The 27,296-nt window shown below is 48.1% G+C and overlaps 1 protein-coding gene and 1 long non-coding RNA gene across 2 annotated transcripts in view; both read left to right on the forward strand.

The window, feature by feature from the left end:
• The window catches only part of gatad2ab (GATA zinc finger domain containing 2Ab), a 48,642-nt gene that overhangs the window by 8,474 nt on the left and 12,872 nt on the right, over nt 1–27,296 (forward strand).
• On the forward strand, nt 25,718–27,289 carry LOC118224557. Its single transcript, XR_004764667.1, has 3 exons — nt 25,718–25,831; nt 25,912–26,451; nt 26,487–27,289. It is a non-coding gene; the product is annotated as an uncharacterized LOC118224557 (long non-coding RNA).

Consider the following 27,296-nt stretch of genomic DNA (forward strand, 5'->3'; position numbering starts at 1 on the left):
AGTGGCCCGAATTCACGATGTGTATCCATCAAGAATTCTTAGTATCGGTTCATGTAAAAGTTAGTTTTAAAATTCTGCTTATTTGTTTCCACCGTAAAGTAGCTTGCTAGCTCTGTCCCTGCTGATGGCTAACGAGCGACCATCAGTCCCCCAAGTCAGACTGCCAGGTTGTTGTTGCAAATTGAAAAGTTGCCGTTTTTATGTGTCCCAGTGCAATTTAAAAATGTAATACATATGCTAAATTCTGTAGCCAATAGTAGTTACACAGCCGGCTTTCTCGACCAGTTTTGCCTCACAGACTTTTTATTTTGGAAGAGGGGAGGGGGGGGGGGTTGTGTGGTTATTGGAATTTGGTTGCTGGAAAAGGGGTTTCGATAGTGGCGTAATGGTGGACGGTATTTGTGTGCCTTGGTTTGAGCCCCCAGTCGTGGCACTTAACCCGACTGGCAGCCAGCGTGTGTCTGTATGTGTCAGAATAAAAGTCCCCATACTCTTCCTACTTGCTTTGCTCTCGATTCGGCACGCAGCCATTCTCTTCCTCCTCATCTTAAAGGTGTACACACTTACACTCGGGCACACGTCATGACACACCGACTCAAAAGCTGATATAGGGCTGAATTTCCAGTTTAGAGTGCCGGCAAGTTTTGGAATGCTTTATACAGACTTCTCGGTGCGATGAGAGATGATCAGTATGAACGATTTGTTTTGAAAGCAGTCGTCAAGTAAGCTTTAAATAAGTAATTTGCATAATTTGTAGTAATATGAAACCAAGGCATTGACATGCATTATTTACACCCGTACAGTTCTGGTTATATAAATCACATAAAGCAACAGTAAAATGTTAGGAAATGCAGGTTGAAATGTAATGTCAGGAAAAAAATACACTCCAATATGAGAGTCCTTGGTTTAGGTTTTTTTCTTCTGTTTTACCTCAGATAACCCGATTTTTACAGTCAATGCTCTGAGAACACTAACACTTGGCATCCCTAAACACACACTAATTTACACAGTCTAATGTTTGTCAGTCTTAAAATAGTTTAAATCTCAGAACATAAACAGCAATTCAACCACCTGTTGTTGGTGTGATTAACAGAACTCTTCAGCCTGACAAACTGACACCCAGATACATGCCAGTGTATTAAGTAGTAGGCCTATAGTATGTGGTACTGCAAAGTAACCCATGCGTATTGAACTGGTAATTAATACTGGATATTTCAGTGGTGCAAATTCATATTCAGTGCCTGCGTGACTTGTTTGCTCCTTGCATTTTAAGATTTTAACAGCAGCATTATCTTGGTATTTGTCCTTTGTGCTGTCTGACCTTAAGTCTTTTGATGTGAGATTTTGGCTGTTGTATGTAGGCTGGATACTTAGTGGTTTTCTATCTTGCATACGAGGACCACTTGAAAACCAAGAATACAGAAGAAGAAATGCTTATTGTTTCGATCTGCTGAAGTCCTTTGTGGATCGTCAGTTTAGTTTCTGGAGCATGGAATCTATCCCTCTCTGTTGGATGCACAGGTTACCAGGGCTGCAGTGATGTGATCAGATACAGGGCTGATATCAGCACAAGTGCTGCCTGGCAGGGGTCTCTTTCAGTGAGAGAGTAGCGATTGGGGTTTATGGCTGATACCTGAGTCTTCAGATGTGAAGATATCGGTTCATATCTCCCTTTGAATCTGTACAGTTTGGTCTTGCATTTGTGATTTTGGGATTTGACCCATTCCATCGCCATAGAAACGTTGTTCTGCATGTGAGAGGGAAGTGTTTGTGCCGTGACAAATGGCTTCTAGGAGGAAGGCTTGCTGCTGTGTGTGTGTGTGTGTGTGTGTGTGTGTGTGTGTGTTCAGGTGAAAAAAAAGAAGAACTGTGGGTGCAGTTTACAGTGATGACTGTGGTAAGGAAATATTGCTTCTGGAAAATATTGATTCGGAATAGCTTCCTGGAACTGAATGATGAAACATCAGTTGCAAAGTTGGAGTAGCGGTTTTTGCATTGGCTCTTGTCAGCCTCTTTCAAAAGTGGGCTCATTGAGCATGACACACCACACCGTCATATTCTGGAGAAATCCGATTGTGACCCCTGATGATCTCGTTAGCAGTTGCCGTAATGCGCCAGAACCTGAAGTATCTCAGGACTTACCGTTGCATTTAAACACGCGTGTGACTGGTTACCCCCTCCCCTGTCCCCCACCATTTTCTCCTGTTAATTGTACTGTGCTCTTTTTTTCATTGCTGTGCCACCTGCTCCCAGGCAAGATGCTCTATAGCTACAGCATGTGTACGCCTTCAAAACTCACCTGTTTGAGCCTGTCTCATTGTTCCACAATGCTGGCCTCTACGCATGCTACAAGAGCGCTAGGACCTATCACCTGGAACCATGCGGGCACTTGTGCTGTAGAAACCTGGAGAAGCTCATCCTACCCCCAGTGAAGTCAGTTGTGTTTCATGGTGAGGAGCTCTGCTGGTGGACTGAAACATTTTTATTTATTGGTTTTATAAATATTTTATTGTTTTAAATGGCAAAATGTGTGCATGAAATTAGTAGGCATTCCAGTCTGTCTCCAGACCTGTGCACTAAAGATGTGGTCTGTGTCAAATTTAAAATTGGATCAGTAATCTCAGGTGTTAATTTGTACCCCCCCCCCCCATGATTATACTGAATTGATTTTTCTGTGTAGCTTCATACATCCTGAATTATACTCCTCCCACATTCTGTAAAGTTATTTCTTTAAAGCGCTTTATTCTGGTAGAACAGCAGTGTCTAATCCAAAGTTTTAAAGGAGTACCATGGTGATTTTCACACTTTCTCTGTTTTATGTGCTATTTGCACAAGAGGCATTGAAGAAACACAATGAGCAAAGTATTAAATATGTCCGTTCTGTATTTTTGGAGAAATATGCGTTTTAAATTCATCGTCCCATTTTCAACCGGTTGAGAAAGTTGTCATTTTTCTACGTCACGAATACAGTAACCACTCCTATTTCCACGCCCCGTAAAGAAATCTGACAGGACACACTGTCCTGCTGTTCAGACAATGCAAATATTTGACTAACGTTAGGTTCACTTAAATTAGAGTTCCTTTAGATTATTTCTGGTTATATTCATTTAGCTAGCTAGCTAACGTTAGCTAGCTAGGAGGTTTGCTTTCATAAGGCAATGTTATCGATAACGTTAGCTTGCTAGTTCGCTTTTATGAGGACGTTATAGTTGTGCTTTTATCTTAACATGGCTAGCTAGTAGCAAAAATTGTAACTGGATACAAGTCAACGTCCTTACCTTAGCTATCTATCGATACTTGATATACTACTAAGCTAGCTAGCTTGTGAAAATTCAGTCTCCCAAAGAGAGCGCGTATCATAGGGGTAGCTATGGTAACGGGGAACGGTCTGTCAATCATAGCTAACTGACAGTTCTCATTACCACGCCCAGACGGTTCGGGTGAATTTTTATAGTGGGAAATTTAGGCTTAGAAAAATACGTTTTAAAGTACATTGAAATGAAGAATAAAAAAATTATGCACATTTGTTTTGTTGTTGCCTGAAGACAACTGGGAAGTGTCACGTTCAACCACCATGGTACTCCTTTAAAATCAATTTTTTTATTGGTAAATTTAGCACACTGACAATGTCAACTGAATAATACTGTGCTAGGATTGGACAGGCTACGTTACTGCAGTAAGGGCAGTTCTGTGTTTTGCTCTGGATTTAAATTCATGACCCCCTGGCATATCCCAAGCACTAAACACTCCTGAATTGTTGAGTGTTTAAAAATTCGGAGGTCATTTAAATATGAATAACAGAATAATAGATCAGATGAAGTTGAAGAAAATAAACAAATGCAATGAATTAATCAATGTTAATGGCACAAAATCTTTCTCTTTCAAGCTGTTTCCCTGATCTGTATTTGGTAGAACATTGATGTAAACACATTGGCAGATCAGAAAATGAGGAAATAAAGGAAATTTCCGCAACATAATTCAGATCGCGCCGAAGTTCATTTTCTTTACACTGTTTCTAATGAATGTCAAATGAATCCTCCTGTTTGAGCAGCTATATAGTCGTTTTGACAACCTTTCTACTTTTTGAAATCGGAGGAAGAAAATCATGGAAATACAATGAGAAGGTTTCTAGTCTTAGCATACGTGCTTCTGGAATGAACACCCAATTGTTCCTGTGAATAATGGCGTGGGGTTTCTTTGTGGCATGAAATGTCACATGGACATTTGCTAAGCCACCACAGTAATGTCCTCTGACATCTAACTGTGTGTCTAAAGTGCCTTTAAAAAGTCTGAGGGTACACCTTGTGTCAGTCTCCTAGTGTCATCTGGATATGACCCATAGAAGAAGCACAGTAGTTGCTGTTGTGTTTTCTGAAAATTCTACATAGGCCAAACCATTAGGAGGAACTTCTGTTGGTGGTTTAAAATATTTTGATGGTCCTAAGGGGGCCCACTAGTACTGCTGTCCTCTGAAATGGTGGGTGTTAGTCTTATTTAAAATGTTGTCTGGGTCTTCTGCTGTACGTCCAAGTTGTTTTGTTACGAGTTAAAATGTAGAAATGCAAGCTTATTGAATCTTTTGGTCTGTCGGTGTGTTTTTTTAATTTTTTTGTTCTATAAGGGTCAAAGGTGGTTAACTGTAACAATGTGAATGACTTTTCAGATTACATAGCCTTGAATGCATGTTTACCGAACGGTCAGTTATGGAGAGCATTGCTATTATACTTAATGTTTGATGTTTAGGGAAAATAATCTTCAGGAATGTGTGAAACGTTTTTTGAAATGTAATGTTTTTTTTTGGGTGTTCATGGACTGCCGAGGCCTAATGTGGATTCCAGCAGAGAGACTTTTGAGATAATGAACACAGTCATGTTCCTGATGATTTCAACATCATGTGCCAACTGCTGTTATCGTCCCTAGAAGTTTGTTTGAATTGAATGAATATGCTTATGTCAGGCACTCTCTGGAGTCCTCCAGGTGACTGCAGTGTGTCCTCAGCTGGATTTGGACTGAGCCTTGGGAGGTACCATAGAGGTGTGCTCAACTGGGTTTTCTCTGAGCCTTTGGAGGTACCATAGAGTTCAGTTATGTACAGACTGTGAAGGTCCCCTCACTGGTAAAAATCTTTTTTTTTTGTGGTTGGACCTGTGGATTTCCTAACAGAGGTGGCAAATAATAATGTTGAGTAAAGGAGGTATTGTGACATCAAAAATGGGTGGAGCTACAAACAGCGGTATGTCTTTGACTTGTTTGAACCGGTCAGACTTTTTTGTGAATTAATTTGGTTTGATTGGTTCAAGTGATCAAATTGCTGGTAGCATATGTTAGGCTTACCCATTTTTGTTGTTGTGGTGCCTCATTCTCCCATCACTAGCAAACTGTGTTGACTGCATTGTTTGCTCTGAAGTGTGCTTGGCTGGAGATTCCATTTGCAGTGCCTCCTGGGACGTGTGTGCAAACGCGTGTAAACAACAAGAGTGGGACGCCATATCGGTGTTGTCCTGGACCTGGCCAAAGGGCCCTGTTTGGGGTGCCATACCGTGGTCGTCATGGCACAGCGGATGCCCTCCGAGCCCGCGATGCCGCAGAGAGGCAGATCGAACGGTGAAGACCACGTGTGACAAGCGGTGCCCTATGGGGCCTGGCCTAAACCATAAACAGCAGCCCCAGACCAAGGGGCGTCCCGATACATTTGGTCATTTAGTACATTTTATATCAATAGTCCTCAAGTGCTTGCATAAATGTTGGCTGTTTATTTACTGGTGTGAAGGTAATTAATGATAATCACCTTCATTAATGTAGTATACTTGGCTGGCTGGGTGTTGGACTCCTGGACAAGTTGGAAGTGTTAACGTTAGCAGAACATTGGGGAAAACATACCAGGTAAACTTGTATGATTTGAGGTCAGTGGAATCCTAGCGTTAGATTTTCATGGGCTCAGCTCCCTGTTAACAGTGTTGCAGTGGATCTTGGGGGCAGGGCAAGGAGCCTTTACTGGTTTTCTTTTTACTTTCGTTATGACTGTCAGTGAGAAGTCGCACGCTATCACACCTTGCTTTATTGGACTCGTAAAACTATTGAGCTGTGCTCAATCGGGACTTAGATTTTTCATTTTCGGCGGTGAATCAGTTTTATGGGGGGATGGTCTGTTATTAATGGAGCGCCGGCTTCGGTTGGTGATGAGGCGGTTATTTAAAAGCCAACAGGTCAAACCTGTTTTTTTTTTTTCTTTTTCTTTTTTTTTTTTTGAGAACAGAGGACTTCCTGGGTTACTGAATGACTGTTTTACTGGTCAAAGGATTTCAAGTTTTAAGTGCAGTAATGAAGTGGAGAACTTAAAGGTTCCGGTGTCTGTTGTGCATCACGCGGGAAGCAATGGCTAGCGCTGGATGACAGAAGAAGCGCAGATAATGGCATCTACATGGTGATGAGGTGTCATGTGTAAAAACCCTCACAGCGGCACACTCCCATGCTGCCATTGCACGCTCCGGTTTGAACTCCATGTTAAATGGGATAGACTGGTCTAGCCTCAGTTGGTTGCTCAAAAGCGTTTTAATCAGAACCCTTGCAGCACACTTGTGATTCTGAGCATTGTAAACATTGAAAAAATCTGAATGGTTTTTTTGTTGGTGAGCAGAGTCCGGCAGAGTGCGGTCGGATGGAAAAGGAGCCGGGAGTTTGGCAGCGGTCTGCCGGGCCGTCGTCTCCCTGGTTACTCGGCAGCAGTGGCGTCGTGCCGTAAACAGGAAACGCGGCGGGGCGGCACATGCCTTCCCAGAGCCAGTCAGCGACGCCGCGCGGGCTGCCCAACCTGGCGGCCCGACTTCCTGGCGCTCCGGGGAGGCGAGCGGAAGACATGCCGCGTGCCCGAGCGTTGGCGCGAGCGAGTGAGCGAGCGTGCGGCGCCCCCGCTCTGCCCGGGTCCGGCCCGTACCGCGAGGCCCCACGCAGAGATGCCCCGTCATCGCTGCCCCGTGAGAGCCAGATCTGCTGCCCTGGTCAGGCTCCCCCAGAGCTGCCCCGCCATCGCGGCCCCGGGCAGGCAGATCTCTCGGGCGGAAACTCTGTGCGTAATCGTAACGTCGCGATGGTCCCGGGGGTCCCACTCATGCAACATCTTAAGCGCTTTGCAGACATAAAACACCCCTGGGGCAGGAGGGGACAAATATACCTTGTTTACCCCCTTAGATTGCGTTATGCTCTTCATGTTGTGCTACATCTTTGAACCCGTCGTGGAGAAGCGTTCACTGCACATTGCTGCTTCTCAGGCAGTTATTCCGCAGCTGAGGGCATTCCTTACAGACCCACCGTGAGCAGATGCTTTCATTGCCCCTGTGAAGCTGACTGGCCTTAACATTCAGTCAGTCAGGAAAAGGCGATGTACACTCCTAGAAGGAAGAAACGAAATCCTTCATATTGCAAAATCTTGCAACATCTTCTCTCTCTCTCCCCCTCTCTCCCTCCCTCTCTCTCTCTCTGTAAGGTGCATCCTGAAGAGATATTTAAAATTTTAATTCATTCAGAAAGCCAACCATTTGCCTTTACGGGCCTACTCATAAAATGCTACTAAGATGGTTCCATGGCTACATGTCCTCTGGCCTGCATGAATATGGGTTGTGACCCTTGTAAGGAACCTAGCACTGTGTGGCCCTGTCACAGTCTTAGGTTTAAGTACGATTGAATGAGTGAGTGAATGAAGTGTTAAAGGGAGCAGAGTGTGTTTTTGAAGCTGCTCACTCTCTGGCTCCAGTTTGTACATGACGGGACAAAACTGTACTTCCACAGTTTCAAGCGCTTTTCGCAAACCCCAGGAAAGTCAATGGGTGACATCACGGTCACTCTGTCCATAATGTTTCTGCATCCTATGAGTTAAACTCCCCTTTCCTGTAGCTGTAGTGTGATCACGCAGATTGACATGTTTGTACCCGAGTAGGTTTTTTGTTTTTAAAACAACTAGGCTTCAGTTGTAACTGTGACATTTCCTACTTGTGTTATTCATGTTCTGGCGTAAAGGCCACGACCTCTGCGATGTCCACCCAGAAACCAGAATAACAGGAAGAGTAAATGAGGCAGAACTGCTCAGTACAATGAACACAAGCTCATTCAGTGTTTATCCCTTCTCGGAAAACAAACGCATGTATCATGAGAACATGGGCTGTCCAATGATTGTTGCAGTGGATTATGGGGTTTTGAGCTGCGATAATCAAATTATAAGCCAACCGCCTTTTGTATCAGAGCAAATTGGCATGCTTCCTCTTCGGAGCAAGCCGCTGCTCCAGTCGAATTTTTGGAAAATACATTTGCAAAAGTTCTTGGGGTCTAACGCGACTGCAGAAGTGTTCTTGAAGCACACCAGTAGGTAGTTAACATTGTTCAACTGCGCGATTCGTAAATCTCCCCGTCACTTTGTCGGGTGATAACTTCTGGCTGCTCAGACTGTGTCTGGCACTCAGCGAGTGCAGTGTTGACTCGGGAGAGCTGTAAAGTTCTATTAAAAGTTGCGCTGTGAAAGGCGTTGTCACCTGAGATCCTGGTTATCTGTCTTTCGTGGCTTTTCTCCTGTTACCTGTTAGAAATGAACTGCATGTGTCTGTCGTCAGTGGCTCCTGTCCACGCACATTTGACTTCACCACAGGGTTCGCTTTGTCAGGTCATAGCCGAACTGCGTTCATGGTAAACACTGGTGCTCTGTGTGGGTCACACGGTTTGTCACCAGGGCTCAACGCAGTCCCTGTCTGACTGGGCCCTCCCGGCCAATCCCAGAGGGAAAAGATGATGACAGCTCATGACTGAGCGCCATTTACCCTGCTGGATTCTCCTCATACTGACTCTACTTAACACACCATTTCTGCAGTCCATTCTTTTAACACCTTAAGGTGCGTGATCACAAACGTGTGGTATCGTCACTGAACATTCTAATGCTGATTCTAATGCACAATCACTGTTGGTAACTGAAATCAATGGAGTTCTAGAACACTGACTTTTTTAAAGATGGTCCCATATCGTAGGTTATTTTTCCCCCCAACATGGCAGTTCAGAGTCTGACGGTGAAAAGACGCCTTAACCTACGTGTGTACTGTTGCCGTTATCAAAAGCCTGCGTTGAGTTCCATACAGGGGCTTCTGTAGAAGACCTGGTGGGGTGCTTGGGGGTGGGGTACTAGGGGTTGGCCCGGTTATCTCTCAAGGGAAAGGCCACCTGTTGACTGGGCGGGCCATATGTCTCTGCAGTGATGGGAATGGCCAATTAATTTTGAGTGGCGCCGGAATCCTATCGAATTCCCATCGTCTGTTTTTCAAGATGTGAGACTGAAATGAAAGTAAAGGAAACCTTTTTTCACGTAGTCTTCATATCTGCTGGTGCAGTGACTTTCCCAGTAAATTAAGCTGATCAGAATAGTGTGAAAAATCACATTTTCCCAAGCCCTTAGCTTCTAAACGAGCTGTGTGTGGAACGGTCTGGTCCATAATGTGGTAAGATGCGAGTGTGAGGGCGGCTAAAGGCCCGCTCAGAATCTGCTCTCTATTCTAAAGAAGTGATGAGCTTAGGCTTTACTGCACCTGCACTGGAGTGTGATGCAGGTGTAAACAGCAGCTCCTCCTGCTCCGTAAGCGGAGCCTGCAGTGGGGCTGGGATATAATCACTCCTCCCGTCTCCACTCTTACCTGCCCGATGCTGATCACACACTTTATGAACCAATCCAGCAGTGGTGGTCTTTTGTACATGCTTCTCGTGTCCTACATTAATGCAGTTTCACAGCAACGTGGCTTAGCTGAGAACCTTTTGAAATGCATGGGCTTTGCAGGACCCTGAGAGTGTCTTTGTGAAAATGTTCCCAGGTCTCAGTTGGAGACGCTCTGGCCAATCGCAGACCCGGCAGCGGGGAGTTCAGGGTTGAGCAGCGGTTGAGGAAGAAGCTGCCATTACATTTTCCCACTTTTATCTAACAATAGCTTCCACTGTCTGTTTTAACTGGCCAGTGCTGACATGGCAACTCTGGAGCTCTCAGTGCTGCAGCATGCGCACACACACACACACAAACACGCACGTACGCGCACACACACACACACACACACACTCACACACAAACACGCACGTACGCGCGCACACACACACACACGCACACACACACGCACACACATACACACACACGCACGTACGCGCACACACACACACACACACACGCACGTACGCTCGCGCACACACACACACACACAAACACGCACGTACGCGCGCACACACACACACACACAGAAACACGCACGTACACGCACGCACACACACACACACACACACACACACACACTTGCGCCTGCTCACTGCAGCGAGGCACTTGTTCGGGAGCGGAGCCAAATGGCCGACCTGTGTCACAACTGGCCCAGATATCTGGGCGGTGACGTCACGGCTGTGTGGGAGGAGCAGAGCGCCCCGCGCGCTGCGTGGGCGGCGTCGTGTTGCTGGAGCTCAGCTCGCAGCTGTCCGTTGTTGAGGCACTGCCACGGCAACGCCCATGGGCCCCAGGGACAGGTCTCCAGGTAGGGCCTCCTGGGGATCGGCGCTGGTCACGTGCTGCTTCTCCGGGCTGCGGTAGATGTAGCGCCAGCGTCTGCTCTTTGTTCTGCGGAACCCTGTGCTTCCTTGTCTTAGGCGCAGCGAAGGCCCGGTTTAGATGCATTTCTCTGCGAAGGCCCAGTGTTGATGCATTTCTTTTTGCAGGCCCACAGTGCATGCATGTCTCTGCGAAGGCACAGTTTACATTCGTTTCTCTGTGAAGGCCCACTTTATATGCATTTCTCTGTAAAGGCCCATGCATTCTCTGCGAAGGCCCACTTTACGTGTATTTCTCTGTGAAGGCCCACTTTACGTGTATTTCTCTGTGAAGGCCACTTTACATGCATTCTCTGTGAAGGCCCAGTTTAGATGCATTTCTCTGTGAAGGCTTCTCATGATCATTTCCTGCCTCAGGGTAATTCCATGAACTGTAATATGATACAGTAATCTTACTTTTGTTTCTCTTTGAGAGTGTGTGCATGTGTATGTGCATGCACTTTTCCCCTTTGAGTTGTTTTGATTTAAAATGGTCTATCCAATTAAGTGAGAGGTTTTAAAATTCTTTAGATACCAACCATGAGAAATGCCATCAGCTGTAATGCATATTATTTTTAGTCATACCCTGGTTTTACGGAAGGCCTACTCTGTGTGGTCAACTGGAACAGTCTGTTTGGGTTACTCTCATTATTATTCAGTTTTTGTCCTTTTCGCCTTACCCCTAAAGTTGTCTGAATTAGTTCACAGAAACTTTTTAAATCCATGGCTAAGAAATGAATTGCCATGAGTTTCCCACGTAAAGATTGTTTGGGTCGGTTATGATGACGCGTCATTAGATTTTTGAACCTACAAACATTGCTCGCTCGCTGTCTTGCTGGCTCGCTTCAGGCCTATTGGTTTAACCCGAAAGCTAAAACCAGCTCAGTTTAAATAGTTGGATCCCCGTGCGACGCGGATCCCCCCGTGCTTGGATCACGGCTGCGCGTGTCTCTGGACTCCGTGCTCGGGGACCTATTGTTCCACATTATGCAATCCATGGGGGAACGCTCCTCGTTTTCGAAGGTGTGCGAGAGAGCAGTGGGGTGGAACAGAAACGGCGGGAGTACGGGGGACCCCCCTGCTGTTCCTCTAGCAAATAATAAATATTTGATTGTGTGGAAGCGCTTGTGTGTGGGTCATGGAGTCTGTAATGTGAGATAATGGCTCCTACAAGTGAGGCGTGAAGATGGGGGGGTTTGCACGGCAACGTTCGGAGGTGTTGCGATGAAGAAGAAGCCCAGCGCGCTTCAAGCCTGCCGAATTAAAGAGGTCTGGAAAGCTCCTTGCCTGGACACTTCACGGGGACTGGCCCAAAACAAGGAACACTGGAGCACACGCTGCTCAGGGGAAAAATACATCGTTTGAATAAACTGTTCTTTATGGAGCTTCCTATTGGAGACCTATCACTCTGCTTATATTGCTTACATTGTTTTTTTTGTCTTATTTTTTATGGTAAATGATGGTTTGCCATTTAGCCGCAGCAGGCATGTGTGAGGATAATTGCCCATGAGAACTTAACCGTGTGTTAAATCAGAAGTCCCCACGTCAGTAGGGCCTCTCCGATTCGATCAGATTCGATTGGTTCAGCAGCTCCTTGAAATGTTTCGGGGATTATTTGCCCCTCTTTGCCTCCGTTGGGAGTCCAGTCGAATCCAGCACGGTAGAATCTGTTTTTGTTTTCCTTGGTTTACCTGTAAATTCCCCTCAATCCGAGTCTTTGTGAATCGGATGCGGTGACTCTCTTGCTGCTTCCTGATGGCTGTGACTGAGGGCAGTGCTGCCAGCGGTTTAGACCCTCTCACAGCCTGCTGTTGGGAATCTGGGTTCTGACCCTAGAGGCGCAGAGAGGTTAGCCACTAAAAAAGCACTAACATGTTTTCCAAGGAGCACACATGGTCCTAAGTTGAAAAATGTAGGAGCTCAGTAATACTTCCCGATTACTGAAATGCGCTCCTAAATAATTTTTCCAGTTAGCACCGTTGGTTTTCAGGAGCAAATGCTCCTAAAGTAGGTGCACTGTAGAGCCCTGCCAGCAGATCTGACCCTCAGACTAATTGGTTAAAACTGAATGAAGCCGTCAGCCAATTAGTGCACACAGTTCGCAGACAGGATCATTTGGAACGTGTGCCAGTCTACCCTCTCTGTTTCGAGGAACATAAAGGCGTTTAAAAAATGAAAGCAGATAAGATGTGTATGATGATTAACTTTCATCAGCTGCTGCTCACGCTGGATCTGATGCTGCTGTGATAAGCGTATCTCTATACAAAGCATATTTGTATCTCTGATTTCCTAATTGCAGCCCAAGAATGACAGACCGCTGGTCATTAATTTAGCGTGCATGTTACAGCATGCTTGTGTGTGAGTTGGTTTGTGTGTGTGTGTGTGTGTGTGTGTGTGTGGTGTCTGTACAGCACAAGTTGTTTTCAGTGTTCCATGGAGATGCAGAGATTGTGTGTGTGTGTGTGAGTGAGAGTGAGTGAATGTTTGTGTTTCTGTTCCTGTGTGTCTGTGTGTGTGTGTTGCTGTGTGTGTCTTTCTGTGTGCGTGTTCCTGTGTGTGTGTGTTCTTGTGTGTGTGTGTATTCTTGTCTGCGTGTGTGTGTGTGTGAGTGTTCCTGTGTGTGTGTGTGTGTGTGTGTGAGTGTTCTTGTGTGTGTGTGTGTGTCTGTGTGTGTGTCTGTGTGTGTGTGTGTGTGTGTGTGTGTGTGAGTGTTCTTGTGTGCGTGCGTGTGTGTGTCTGTGTGTGTGTGTGTGTGTCTGTGTGTGTGTGTGAGAGAACATTCCTTTGTGCCGCGTGCGCTGGGGGCTGGCTCCACTTCCTGGGCACGCACTCGTTGCCGTCGCGTCGCTAGGGGGGGAATCCAGGTGGAGTCAGCGGCAGACGCAGGGTTAAGGACTTCCATTTTGTTAGGTAACGCCCTAATGGCCTGATCTGTCAGTGGCGCTAAAATGGCAGGGCTTAACCCTCGAGGCGCCGGACTGAGCCGGGCTGCGTGTGCGCAAGCGCCAGCGCGAGGGGAAACAGGGAGGAGGTGGAGGAGGAGGAACGGCAGATCAGCGCAGCTGATCTATCACCAGCCCACACTGCCCCCCTCCTCCTCCCTGCCCCCCCTCACGCGAGGCTCAGCCTCTGGACACTGTGCCAGCCCAAGACGCGTTTGGCTCGCCTTACTGTAGCAGATCTGCAGGAAAATAAAAGCACAGGAGACAACGCACGGGAGGGGGGGGGAGGAGACTCGCTCGCGTGGAGTTGTTTTCCCGTCAGCCACAGGATGGCCTCTCGCTCTGAGTAGTGAATGGAGCCGCTGCATTCACACTCTTTACGGAAGTTTCTGAGGTTGTGATGGAGGTGTTATTTTTTGTTTTATTTATGTGCTTGTTGAGGGTGCTCCATTGCTGGTCGGTAGCTCCCCATTAACACCCGGCCTCTGCTGCGATGTGCAGAGGGTCATCCCCAGGACTGCTGGTCTGGTTCGTTGACTGAAAGCTGCAGTTTAAAATCTGTGGGTTGGTAAGTTGGGAGACCTGCTGGTTTGGGGCTGATCTTTGGTTAGTCCCTAACTCATGTCTTTCTGTCCTGTTGGAAACGGAGATCTTATAGAAGAAGGTTGATGTGAACTATCCCCCTGAAAGTTTGACGTTCGAGCAGATATTAGTATTAGCATTAAGGTTGAATTAATAGGAGTACTGAATGCATTTGGTAAGCAAATTCTCATTAGCTATGTTATGATACCAGGACTCAAATAAAAAAAATTTTTTAAGAGAAAGTTGCATTAAAGTACAAGAAGATATCGCAGCTTGATAATTAACATTATTTTATGATAATATACATTCTTCATAAAAATTGTTATTAGCATTGTTCAAATTTAAGTGCATTTTAAACTATTTTAGTAGCATGCCGACACCTGAAACAGTCATTTTAAATGTGAACTAGAGAGACAGTCTGCCCATGTTGATTCTTAAGGTTGAGACTCCCATGGTTTGTTTCGTTGGTTTTATCCAACCTGCTCGGGCTTGGCTGGTGGGGCTGTTTTTGAACATGACTCTGAAAAATGAGCAGAATAAATGCATTTCTGCATGCACTGCATTCTTATGCAGTCAGTCCAGTGACTGAGCCAGGGGTTTGACTGCATTGTGTACCTGCTAGGATTTCCTGGTCAGGCTGGTTTATGTAGCTGGAGGGCCGGACTCTTCCCTCTCATCCGCACACGTCAGCAGCACGGTCGCACGCACGCGCGTGCGTGTGTGAGCTCACAGCGCGATGCTTCCCCGCTGACGTTTGACCTCAGGGGGAAGTCATTACAAAAGACGTGTGCTTGCTGCAACCGTTTGAGAAAATGGAGGCCCAGTGCTCTCCTCCCACGTCTGCACTGCTGAACCTGAGTGGATATCTGTGTCAGGCTTTGCTGAGCCATTTCTTGTTTTCCAGCCTTTTGCAGCTCTCAAGCACTGCAAGAGATCAGCAGTAGCAGTTGGCCTCTCTAACAGCCAGATCTTTCACCCCCAGTCAGAAAAGAGATTCCCCCACACACAGAAGTCAGATCAGCAAGAGTTATACCACAGTACTTCTGTAGTGTAGCCTGTGCTAGTCTATGACGTGTATAGTGACCGCTTCGCTATAAAAATGGAGTGGAAAATAAGAGAATAAGGTTGCAGCACCCTCTGGACCCTAACTGGCCCCTTGCCAGCCCTAAAAGCACAAGGTTCAGCCATTGAGAATATGAATGTACTGTAGGGCTGTGTCTGAATCGGCACGCTTGCCTACTCTGGAGAATACAGGTTGTATGCAACTTGAATACTCAATAGTAGGCAAGTGTGCTGATTCAGAACACGACCTAGGATTGGATGTGGGTTTAACGGGTCTGTGTTTCTCGCTGTAGTATGTGATGTCTACTGAAGTGAGTGTACTGTGCTGTGAAAAAGCACTCGTTCTGAGCCCTGCGTGCCAGAAAGCCAGCGCCGAAGCAGTTCTGTGAGGAAGAGTGAATTCCTCCTCGGCCACGAGAGACTGCTCAACACTTACAGGAAGCGTTTAAAGTTGCTGCTGCTAAATGTTTTACCAGGTACTGAAGCTAGGGGGGCACTTACTGCCTCCCTCAGGGATATTAAATGTCCTTTTTTTTCCTTGAGTAGATAATGGAAAAGTTGAACCTTTTTTGTTTTATACTATAAATCACAAGTTTTGTCTATTGAAGACCTTCTTGATTACACGGTGTCATTTTGATTTAAAATGCACAAAAACAAGAGGTTTGTGGGGCCTGTGACTTGGAGTACATCTGGCCTGCTACTGCTTTCCTGCTGCTCATTCAGGGGCCTGCTGACTGAAACCAATGCAGTAACGGGTCGGCACAAAATCACTTTCTCATAGTGACACCCACTTCCTGTAGCACTGAGCATGTCGTATTTACATTAGTGTGATACACAAACGAAGGCATTAAGCATAAATACCATGACTCGTATTATTGCCAAGTTGCAGCTGATGACGGTTCTCCGCGTGCGTGCGAATGCGCGCAGTCCCTAAATAGCTAGCTGCGTGATTTGCATAGAAGGATGCGACGACGGGCATGCCGCTGCACGGCCTGCAGCTGGGCCGCTGCGCTGGGGAAACGCCGCAGTTTGGACGCGCTCTGCCGAGTTGGTTTGAGTCGACATGCCTTCAGACCTTCTCCCTCAAGAGTAGCTGCAGCTGAACCTTAAAAAAATAGCAGCACTAATTATGTGTACTCTGCTAATTATGTGTAGTATCACTTCGCTTAGCTGTAGCTAAAACCTTTTTAAAAAAACAGCAGACTGCACTCTGCTAATTATGTGTAGTAGCCCTACTATTATCTGGAAACGGAGTAGCCTGTAGCAGTAGCAAGCAAAAAACAAAATGGCGGACAAATGCATGCAAAATAATGTAGATGAGCGTTTGGCTCCTGCGTATTTCCTGTCTCTGAGCCATCCTCCGCTTGGACAGCTATGTATGGCATGAGCTCAGATGATTTCAAATTAAGAGCGCGTTATGCCGATTTATCAGCTGGTGTGTAGAGATGAAGCGAGCGGCTGTTGACGTCTGATGCTTCTGGAGTGCGTCGTAAGCCGTGCCATGCCTGCTGAAATCCAGCGAGGGCTAACGGGCGTTTGAACAAAAAGGCCCAAGCCCAAGCCCATGCACAGCGGTGCAGACCGGCCTGCACTCGGGGCGCCCGGCTGGATTCTGAGAGTGAAACTGTTGAGGCTGAGGTGATGTCGAAAGCACGCTCTTGTGCATGCGCAGCGAGCTCAGCACCGTTTGCTGTTGAAACCCGGTGCAAATGAAACCCGTTCATCCCCCTCCGTCTCCCCCGGCCTGGGTCCCCTGCGCCCCCACGGGGCTCGTGTTGAAGATCTTCTGGAATCACCCTTGTGTGTGTGTGTGTGTGTGCGCGCGTCCATCTTTCCCCCTCTAATGCAGCAGCGTTGCATGCGAACGCACACGCACCTGTGTGGGACTCCCCCTTGCAGTCTGAGGCACTGAAATCTCCACGTAGTCACTGCAAACGCACGCATGCCTCCCGCTGTGGTCACGGAGAGACCGGAGAGCCTGCGCTGCTCTGAGCTTGCTCAGGTTTGGGTCACACTAGGCTTGACACGGTTACCAAGGCCCGACCTGGTGATGCGGTCTTCTCTTTGTGTTCATGCGTATGCATGCTTTTATGTGTGTTACTTAACATTGAAGCCCATTGACCTACATACACTCACTATGGATGGGTCAGTAAATAGTGTGAGAAACCATTTGCATTGTGTAGTTAAATCCACGTGGCCTTTAAAATGAAATTAAAAATATATAAAAACAGGGATGACATGGGTAAAGTTTCCAGAGCCAACCTTTACACCTTAAAAAAAAAAAAAAGTAGTTCAGTATTTTAATGGAGGGGTTTTCAGTAGAAGATTGGTGCTTTCCCGAGTTCTGCTTTTTCTCCTTGTCAAACTGCTCTGGAGTTCTGACTAGTGGGAGAGGGGAACTGTGGACCACAGTGCTACAGTACTGGTTCAATCAGCATTTCATTCAAACAGTATTTTCTAGTGTGAGTGCTCACAATCATTCCCCCAGACAGTGCTCACAATCATTCAAACAAGAATATATCATTATAGTTATAAATTACAAACTCTAAACGGAAAACCAGTGGTTATAGACCAAATCAGATTAAGAACAAGTTCAGTGTGTGCACAGTGAAAAGTAGTTTTGAAAGGTGTACTTAAATGAATGAGCACCAGTGCGGCCCCGGTGTGTTCTGACCCGCTGTTCCACACTCTGAGACACAGCCCCCCTTTGCTTAAGGGAGTGTCGGGGGACGCAGCACCACATGGAGTCTGCAGTTCTGGTGTGTAATGCTGTTGCCTGCCAGCTAGGCAATGTTGTGGCTATCTAAATTGGTAATTTGCCACATTATTTTATTCTTCTTTTTATAGCATCCTGTAACATGCTTGTGAACCCCCATGACAAACCCCCTTCTGACAAAGTGAAGGGGTGCTTCGCTTTGGTGGTTCAACTTAATGCTGTAATTCTGTGAGTTGTACTAAGACCCCACATAGCCACTGGCCCTATGGTTGAGTACCCCTTTTAATCAGCCTCTGGGTAATGTTGAGCATGGGCTTTCCACACTCGGTTTTTTACTCAAGTCCAGTAAAGTGCTCTTAGTTTGGGACACTGCAAAGTGATGGTAAGTTGTTAGTGCTGTATTTTTGTTTGCAAGTTTGTTTTGTCTGCTTTAGCAGGACTCGATTGTTTGCGTGGGGAGTCATTCTTGCTCTCTCTACATCCACATCATTTTTCAGCTACCTGGACGACACATGGAGCGCCATGGTTCTGTATAGAAATTAATTATTAATGGCTTTGTTAGATATAACTTTTAAAAGAATAACTTCTAAACATTTAGTCATTTCTGTGTTTTTTTTTTCGATTTTGTATTGTCGTTATTTGTTTTTATTACACTTGCCTAACGTCTACATAGAGAAATGTGTAGGAATTGATTGTACATACAAGCTACTGGAGGAGCCTAAGATGCGTAGGGACGAAGGCTTGTTCCGTCGCAGAGATGTTTCTGCCGAGTCGGTCCGTGCCAGTGTGCACATCCGGTCGGGGCTGCTCTGCTGGAAGGCCCCGGGGGCTGTGGTCGCTCAAGCTGCTCGTCTTCAGGCCTGCTTCAGCGCTTCTGTCTGACGTGAGAGTTGGGAAAAGCGTGCGGTGCGATGAGCGGCTCGCCCACGCTAGCGTTCTCAGGTCCTCCGCTGTGCCGCTGCCTCCCTGCTTCTCTTTGCCTGCTCAGAGCGGGCGGGCGCCCCAGCGCTGCGGCCAGTGGCAGAAACAGCGGTTTGTTGGACGTGTTTCTCTGGCGGTTTTGGGCGTTCCTGACGTCTGGCCACACTCAGGTCTTAAGTCCAGCTCAGCCCCCTGCTGAGACGGGGCAGGCGCATTACATACATTGCACTACATCTATCTGACAGACACTTTTAGCCACGGCACCCTAGAGTAAGTGCATACGGACGGTTATTGGACAGCTACAGTACAGTACTCATTCTGTAACAGTAGCCCGTAGTCATGAACATCAAGTCCAGTTCATACGGTAAGCATAGGCTAAAGGATAAAGGGCTGTCTGTCTGTTTGTCTTGTTTATGATTTTAAGAGGCCGAGCTGTGGGTGCCTGAGACATTGAAGCCGATTGGTCTGCTGGGAAACGGTCACAGATTTCCCAGTGTCGGGCAGAGTGGTGTAGAACTGCTGTCCAGTGCCTGGAGCAGCCAGGACTCCTGTGGCCCGGGTTCACAGTGAAGAGCAGCAGGCCGACTGCCCCAGATGCGTCTGTGTGCGCGTACGTAGCGGGCCGTATCTGCGGCAGGAAGTCACCTCCGGCCACACTGCGGGTTTTCCCTGTGCAGGCAGCTGAAAACGAGCGAGACGCTTTGCTTGCGTGAACGCTTTGTGCTCACGTCCTCTCCTCTCCGAGCCCGTGGTCCTGCCCTGACGTCCGTCTTCCGTATTAAAATATAATATCAGACTTCGTTATCTCGTTTACGTTTCATTTTCTTTAACTCTGTGCGTTGCATATTGGTTGATGGAGGACTTTAGATAACCATGCGTTTGTATGGCGTGAGGTGGTGATCATTTTCAATGGTTGCCAGGGTAGTGTATAACATCGGTTCAAATACGCATTGATATGGAAGCCCAATTTTAAAGGATAGAGACAATATTGACATGTTTGAATGATATTTAGCTTTGTGTTCTCTTTTAGCCTTAAACCCCCATCTTTTTTTTTTTTTAATGGAACAAATGGCCCCATTGCTTCATAGTGACCTGAAGATGCCAGTCCTCTGATTAAAAAAAAAAAAGTAAAACCTATCTGGGCTACCGCAGAATTTTTTTTTTTTTTCAACAAAAACCCCCCACCTTCACCTGTATTCATACCCCCCCCCCTTCCGTTATCCACCATGCATCATGCCAACATTAGTCAGCCCCCCCCCCCCCAGCTCCTCAGTTAAATTTGCGGAAAGCACCAGGGAATTTACTTCCATTTTTTTTATTTTTACTGGGCAGAAGTAAGGCGATGTTGTGTGCGCTGCTCCTGGGCTCGCCCGCGCGCGAGCACGCCTGTGTTCGCCGCGCACACGTGTGAACACGCCGCGGCCCTTTCGGGCTCCTCCCTTTGTTCCCAGGTTGCTAAGCAGCGGGCCGTACGGACCGGCGAATGCCCCGTCCTCACCGTCCGTCCCCTCCAGGCAACAGCCCTGGCGGCTCACCCTGGAAACGGGCGTTCCGGGCGACGCGCTCTCCTTCCTCCTTCCTGAAGGGGAGCAGCTCTCTTAAGAGCCGCCCGCGAGCGTGAAGGTGCCGGACGAGCTTCTGCCGCCAGCCTCTGCGTGCTGCGCTGCTGCGGCCGTTAGCCCTGCCACTGCCAGAACTCCTGAGCGTGGCACGACCTGGCTCTCTGTGGTGTGAGGAGGTGTGTGTGGGGGACTGCGTGTGCATGTGCAGCTCCGCCTGGTTGTGTCTGGTGAACTTGTCCACACCATTGTGCCATGGCAGCAGGGCTCTTCCCTGGAGAATATGTGCTCATAAGTTGGAAAAATTTAGAGGCACTCCAGTTAATGCACATAAAATGTTCCAAAATGGGAGCTCTGTAGAGCCCTGGCCTGCGGCCCCCCAGCCCTCGGGAAGCTGGCTGCGCTGAGGGAGCGCGCTCGGGGGGGGGGGGGGTGGCGTATGTCCGCGGTGTTCTGCAGAGCTGTGCCCCCTGTAAACCCACCTGGGCACAGCTGCGGTTCTGCCAGCTCAGCATGGCACAGTAGCATGGCAGGAAGCTAACGCTTAAAAAACAAAGAAAACAGTAGGGACAAACGAGTCCTTTAACCCTTTCAAGTGCTGGTTTTTTGGAATGTTTTCTCTAAATTCTAAGTCAGTGTTCTAGAACTTCATTGCTTTCAGTTACCAGTAGTGATTGTTGCATGAGCATTAGAATGTTCAGTTAAGAACATTCTGATCATATTTGTGACCTCACACCTTAAAGGGTTCTGTTGATCAAAACGATTCCACGACAGAAGTGTGTGCGTCCTCACAGGCCGCGGCGCCGCGCGGTGTTGGGTGGCTGCGCGTGGACGTGTGCCGCGCGGTGTTGGGTGCCCGCGCGTGGACGTGTGCCGCGCGGTGTTGGGAGCCCGCGTGTGGACGTGTGCCGCGCGGTGTTGGGTGCCCACGCGTGGACGTGTGCCGCGCGGTGTTGGGCCGGTCTCCCTGAGGCAGCCCCGGCCGGTGTCTTTAAGGAGGCTGTTTATCCAGGCCGGCGCTGCCGGGAGGAGTGGCTGAGCTCCGACCCCAGGGGGCCGGCCCGAGAGCCCTCCTCCTGCAGCCTCCTCCCGGGTGCCTGTAAACAAGGAGCCGCCATTTTCTGTGCGCCGCCTGCCCGTCAGTCACGCCGTCCCGCACCCTTCCCCTTCTCTTCCCCTTCTCTTCACCCTTCTCTTCCCCTTCTCTTCACTCTTCTCTTCCGCTTCTCTTCCCCTTCCCCTCTGCCGGAGGCTAGGGCCCTTAAACTCTATGTATTTGCACAGCAGCCTTCTTCTTGATAGACACCCAAAGCGCAGTGTAAAGAGGCACTAATCCCAAACGTATGAACTCATTTACTTGCCCAAGTACTGAAGCACTGCTGAGATACTAGGTGTTCAAAGCTGTGGACCAGGCTGGACAAGGCACTTCAGATCAATTTGGTTGTTGCGCTGAGCCAGAAATAATTCCCGTTTGCCCTTCTTTAAAAAAAAAATTAAAAAAAAAAAGTAAAGTTCTTCTGTACTTTGAAGACACAAGTATGTGTCTAAAAAAATGGTACTTTCAGTTATCTGAAGGCTAAACTCTGCTTTTTCCTTGAGCTTGGTGTGGTGGTTGAGCTCACAAAATTCTGTCATTTTCAGTGAATCACTGTTGAAACTGTCAATCCCATGCACTGTAATCCTGATACATCTAGTAACATTGGTTTGGTTCTGTTTGCAATGTACTCTGGGGCATTTTTGTTTTATGCATGAAGCTTTGGTGTGCTGTTGAGCTCTAAAATGCTATGAATAAAACTGGCTGTACACAACTGTGTCTGGTATCTATGTGGAGAGCAGCTGATTGCTCATGACACAGGAGGTCTGCTTAATATTTCAGCTTGGTCAGTCTGACAATGGTGAGAAGGTGATTTGCCTGAAATGTGAACAGTAATTCACTCTTAATCTGATGGACAGGTCAGCAAGAGGTTAATTGAAGAGAGGGTGACTTTTGTTTAGCCGTGGCTTGGAACTGGAGGTGGTTAATCTTTAATGTGGACCTGTGAGGGTAAGGTCAGCCCCCGGCCTGGTTGGCTTGTGTACAGTTTGCATTGTACAGTGGGTACATGACCGCCGGTCTCAGGGGCAGTCTGAGGCCCCCTGAGCAGAATCAGGGCTGGAGAGGGATTTGTGTGTGCCAGTTCCAAGATTGAACAGTCAGTTGAGGTTGTTCACAAATTTAAGTTCTTACTTAAAGATGTGGTGAATGAAGGGCAGAGCAATTAGCCTACGGCGTAATAGTGATATAATTTCACTTTTATATAAAATCATTTATATCTTCATAATAATTTCTGATGATTGTCCTGCACAGAGATTGTCTCTCTGAAGCTGGCGGTGAGGTTTTTGTGGTGAGGTGGGAGAACGGATAGTCATGCGCAGGACACGGCAGTTTGGCTGAATTAGCAGGTGTGTCTGAAGCACAGAGAATCCGGAGGGCGTTTCTGCGCAAACTGTCCCTTTAAGTGTGCGAGCAGCGGCGTGGGTAACGCCGTCTGTCCCCCCCCTCCGCCTCCCCCCCCCCCCCCCCCCCCCCGCGCGGACTCGTGTTTTGGAATGCCGACGGCGTCTCTCCTTCGCGGTCTCGCCCGCCCGCGGTCGCTCTCTCTCTCTCTCGCTCTGCCGCGGCCCGCTCGTCTCCCCGAGGGGTTAAAAACCCTGCCTCCAGCCTCCTCGCCCCGCCGACCGGTTCAGACCGGTTCTGGGGAAAGTGCTTTGTGTCTCCCGTGGAATCCTGGGAAGGGTCATGTGGAGCGCTGGTGATGTCACGGGGGATGAGAAAGACCTTGAGTCAGCGTTCCTTATCCGCTCAGGCGCGCGGGCCACAGGTAGAGCGCGCGGGTGAGCCCAGGGCCTCGAGTGCGTTTAGGGGAAGGGTCATGGAGGCGTGGGGGGAAGGGGGCTCTGCAGGCGCACCGTCGCCAGAGGGGTTAATGTGTTTGGGACCTGGGCACTTCCTGTAAGGGATCACTGTGGTCAGACGTGACTGTGTTTTTATTTGTTACAGCAGTGGTTTAAAAGTGGATATGAATGCCATGGAAACTCAGCGCTGCTCCCCCCAGAGTCCCAGACTCCCTGTAACTGTCCGGTGTGGGGAAGCGGAGTTTCCACGGCGACGCGGCCCCTGGGCGGAGCGTGTACAGGGGCGAGCGGCGGCGGCCGGTGCAGCTGGTCACAGAGCAGCCCGTCGCCGTCCCCGCTGCCGTGGCAGAGCGGGATTAGGGTCAGCATCTGGGGCGCTGGCGCTAAGGCGCGGCCCTGTGCCCCGTGCTCATGCGGGAACCCCCCCCCCCTTCCCTGGCCAGGTCGCCATGGAGAGTCGTGCAGCAGTCACGCTCCTCCACATCATCAGCGTGCCCTGCTGCAGCCTCCTCAGCAGACCTCACACAACCCCACTCCACACACTCTGAGCCCTCCGCTGCCTCTCTCATGCCCCTGGCTCTCATGACTCCCACACCGGGAAGGTGCGTGGAAAAATGAATAAATAAATAGAACCTGCAGGATTTCAGTGCCCTTAATTGAACTCTTTCATTTTTAAAAAAAAATTTCTTGATGCACGTGTGAAGGATCCTTTCTCACGTACTTCCTTTTTCATCTGCGTCAGAACACGGCACTTAGTCAATTTCTTTGAAATGTGCCAATGGAAACGCAAGGCTTCACTAATCTGTGTTTGCGTCTGCGTGCGTGCGTGTGTGTGTGTGTGTGTGTGTGCGCACACGCTGTTTGGTTTTTTTGTTGCCCCAGGATGCACCGCAGCATGATCACCTTAAAGAACGGCGTGTTTAATATTAGACGGTCAGGTTGGCTGCGCTGCGGCTGGAAGCTCCGGCGCTCAGCTGCGTCTGTAATGAATGCGCTACCCAGCCGTCAGAAACGCTGGGCTCCCAGGTAACCTCCGACTGTCATTGCCCTAAAATAGCCCCGCTGCTTACTCGCAATTCAGATCGCTCTTTCAGAAGGGCACGGGAGGAGCCGTCGGGAGACATTTTCTCGCGGCGTGGTGTTCTTGTCAGGAGGGATGTTCTCCTGGTTTGTGGGCTTTCATAACGAGGAGGCTGAAACGTGTGGGGACATATGTATTCCTTAAACACAAAGCCTAACATCTAAAATGGGGAAAATGGTGCGTATATCTGACAGGGCAATCACTTTAGATATGAAGGCACAAAAAAGCGTTTATCACCAGAAGAGCGACTGATACGTTAATGCATTAAAGGGGCACGGGGCTCCTAAATAAACTGGGTACTACGGGGAGGTCAGTCCATGGGGACGTTATATTACCTTTACTTCCACCTCTCTTATTCACGGCCGCTGACCTCAAACACCCTAAAGCAAGCGGAATCGCTTCTGAAGTGAGTTGCTGGAGATACTTGGACGTTTGCAGATGTGCTGACTGTAGCTGAATTTCAGACTGGAGTGCATGCTCGCAGTGCCCCCTATCTATCAGCTGAATGAGCCCATGAAGCACTAATGTCTGAATGAAACGAGAACAGATTCCGTTGCCATAAGCACACAAAGTGCTGAATCGCTGAACTAGCACAGGCTGAGACTGTAGCCCTCTCAGTGGCTTCTGCAGGTTTTCATGCTCTTCTTTTTTATTTTTACTGAAGCTGCTGCATATTTTCAGAACCTTTTATTGTTGTTAAACTGTAATATTTAGCTGTTGCAGTTCTTCTGTTGAACATCTTCCTTCTCGCAATGAGCGGTGTAGGACGGCTGTGTCTGGTGTGAACTCCCCTACTGAGGGCGAAAGATCATGTGTCGTGTGGATGTCATCGGGTTGCTCTGTGGTTCTGCGCACTGCTGTGTTGATGTGATGGGTGCTAATATGTATGTGCGCAGGTGTGCAGATGTCATATCGCTGTGTGTGTCTGTGTGTGTGCGTGTGCATGCTAATGTGTACATCTGTGCAGGTGCAAGGATGTTCTAGGTTGAGGCTGTTTGCAGGTGTGAAGGTGCTACAGGATGCTAATATTTAGCCTCTCTGTGCAGGTGTGAATGTGCTAATATTTAGCCCCTCTGTGCAGGTGTGAAGGTGCTACAGGATGCTAATATTTAGCCCCTCTGTGCAGGTGTGAAGGTGCTACAGGATGCTAATATTTAGCCTCTCTGTGCAGGTGTGAAGGTGCTACAGGATGCTAATATTTAGCCTCTCTGTGCAGGTGTGGAGGTGCTACAGGATGCTAATATTTAGCCTCTCTGTGCAGGTGTGAAGGTGCTAGAGGATGCTGATATTTAGACCCTCTGTGCAGGTGTGGAGGTGCTACAGGATGCTGATATTTAGCCTCTCTGTGCAGGTGTGAAGGTGCTAGAGGATGCTAATATTTAGCCTCTCTGTGCAGGTGTGAAGGTGCTACAGGATGCTAATATTTAGCCTCTCTGTGCAGGTGTGAAGGTGCTACAGGATGCTAATATTTAGCCTCTCTGTGCAGGTGTGAAGGTGCTAATATTTAGCCTCTCTGTGCAGGTGTGAAGGTGCTACAGGATGCTAATATTTAGCCCCTCTGTGCAGGTGTGAAGGTGCTACAGGATGCTAATATTTAGCCTCTCTGTGCAGGTGTGAAGGTGCTACAGGATGCTAATATTTAGCCCCTCTGTGCAGGTGTGAAGGTGCTACAGGATGCTAATATTTAGCCTCTCTGTGCAGGTGTGAAGGTGCTACAGGATGCTGATATTTAGCCTCTCTGTGCAGGTGTGAAGGTGCTACAGGATGCTAATATTTAGCCTCTCTGTGCAGGTGTGAAGGTGCTACAGGATGCTAATATTTAGCCTCTCTGTGCAGGTGTGAAGGTGCTACAGGATGCTAATATTTAGCCTCTCTGTGCAGGTGTGAAGGTGCTACAGGATGCTGATATTTAGCCTCTCTGTGCAGGTGTGAAGGTGCTACAGGATGCTAATATTTAGCCTCTCTGTGCAGGTGTGAAGGTGCTACAGGATGCTAATATTTAGCCTCTCTGTGCAGGTGTGAAGGTGCTACAGGATGCTAATATTTAGCCTCTCTGTGCAGGTGTGAAGGTGCTACAGGATGCTGATATTTAGCCTCTCTGTGCAGGTGTGAAGGTGCTAATATTTAGCCTCTCTGTGCAGGTGTGAAGGTGCTACAGGATGCTAATATTTAGCCTCTCTGTGCAGGTGTGAAGGTGCTACAGGATGCTAATATTTAGCCTCTCTGTGCAGGTGTGAAGGTGCTACAGGATGCTGATATTTAGCCTCTCTGTGCAGGTGTGAAGGTGCTACAGGATGCTGATATTTAGCCCCTCTGTGCAGGTGTGAAGGTGCTACAGGATGCTAATATTTAGCCTCTCTGTGCAGGTGTGAAGGTGCTACAGGATGCTAATATTTAGCCTCTCTGTGCAGGTGTGAAGGTGCTACAGGATGCTAATATTTAGCCTCTCTGTGCAGGTGTGAAGGTGCTACAGGATGCTGATATTTAGCCTCTCTGTGCAGGTGTGAAGGTGCTACAGGATGCTAATATTTAGCCTCTCTGTGCAGGTGTGAAGGTGCTACAGGATGCTAATATTTAGCCTCTCTGTGCAGGTGTGAAGGTGCTACAGGATGCTGATATTTAGCCTCTCTGTGCAGGTGTGAAGGTGCTACAGGATGCTGATATTTAGCCTCTCTGTGCAGGTGTGAAGGTGCTACAGGATGCTAATATTTAGCCTCTCTGTGCAGGTGTGAAGGTGCTACAGGATGCTAATATTTAGCCTCTCTGTGCAGGTGTGAAGGTGCTACAGGATGCTGATATTTAGCCTCTCTGTGCAGGTGTGAAGGTGCTACAGGATGCTGATATTTAGCCTCTCTGTGCAGGTGTGAAGGTGCTACAGGATGCTGATATTTAGCCTCTCTGTGCAGGTGTGAAGGTGCTACAGGATGCTGATATTTAGCCTCTCTGTGCAG

This window comes from Anguilla anguilla, chromosome 4, assembly GCF_013347855.1.
Source record: "Anguilla anguilla isolate fAngAng1 chromosome 4, fAngAng1.pri, whole genome shotgun sequence".
In the NCBI taxonomy this organism is placed as follows: Eukaryota; Metazoa; Chordata; class Actinopteri; order Anguilliformes; family Anguillidae; genus Anguilla; species Anguilla anguilla.